This window comes from Cyphomyrmex costatus, unplaced genomic scaffold (assembly GCF_001594065.2).
Source record: "Cyphomyrmex costatus isolate MS0001 unplaced genomic scaffold, Ccosl1.0 scaffold216, whole genome shotgun sequence".
Classification (NCBI taxonomy): Eukaryota; Metazoa; Arthropoda; class Insecta; order Hymenoptera; family Formicidae; genus Cyphomyrmex; species Cyphomyrmex costatus.
In genome coordinates this window covers 666,660-667,840 of record NW_017276214.1, presented here as the reverse complement: position 1 = coordinate 667,840, position 1,181 = coordinate 666,660, and positions in this window count along the sequence as shown.

Genomic DNA, 1,181 nt, shown 5'->3' with positions numbered 1-1,181 from the left:
GAGAGAGAGAGAGAGAGAGAGAGAGAGAGAGAGAGAGAGAGAAGTGAAGAATATAGGGTGTAGGGTGGTTGCCAGAACTCGGAACGTGACGCCAAACTCAAAGGGAAGAACGTCGCGTGTGTGGGCAGGGAGCTGGAGAGGGGATACGGAAGATGGATAAAAATTCGACGTTTTCCTTCTTTTTTTTTACGATCGAATGCTGACCGCGATAGTGGAGTTCGAGAGTTTCAAATATTGAGACGTGATACGAGATGTTCGAAGTTCCGACGTACATCCTCCCGCGTAGGAAAATATAGTTCGCTTTAGTCTCTCTAATCATTTGTTATTAAGTGGTGCTTTTAGAAATGAATATGAGAAAATGAAAAGGGTTTGAAATGAAAAAAAAAAAAAAACATTGTATACGTTATATGAATCAGTGCGTGTGATTTGATTGCGTCTTTTTCGAAGTTTGATTTTTGTCACGCGTTGAGAGGTGAAATTCTTGGAGGGAGTTCGCGTCGTTACTCAGTCTTCCTTACGGTCGATTCTCTTTACGTTCGAACCGTGTTTCGGCAACTCTCGAGAGTATTCTCAAATGGTAACGACGGGAAAAAAGTTGGGATTAAAACATTTGGCAATCCACTGGGGGGCGAATAGGGTGGATATCTCGCTGGATGAAAACTCGTCGAGAACCTCCGCTAGACTTTGGGACAATCCTGTTATAATTAACACGTTAACCGAAAAAAAAAAAATACACACACAGGCGCACAAAAATACGAGCATTTAGGTAGTCTTTACTTTGGCCGAGGTTCCGACATCGCAGGATCGTCGGTGTTGTTGTTGGCCTCACGATCGTTAGCTTTATTATGCGTACAGGTATGCTCGCTACATGTGTACGCGTATCTTTCCCGGTTTGGTTAAATTGATACTCGACACTAAATGTCACCGCGATCCAACGTCTCGAATTTCGATCGACTCGTAAAACCGCGCCGATCTCGTTTCAGCTCACGTTCATTCACTGCGAAAACGTTAATCTATGATTGTCGCTTCATCGCCATTCGCTATCGACACCGCAACAGGGAAATGAGGGACAGACGTAATTCGTGTAACTTAACATAGTGCCATACGTAAATCAAAAGCTGACCGCGCGCCGATAAGTGATAATAAATGAGCGGTAGTTTAGCTAATCGTCAATGGTAATG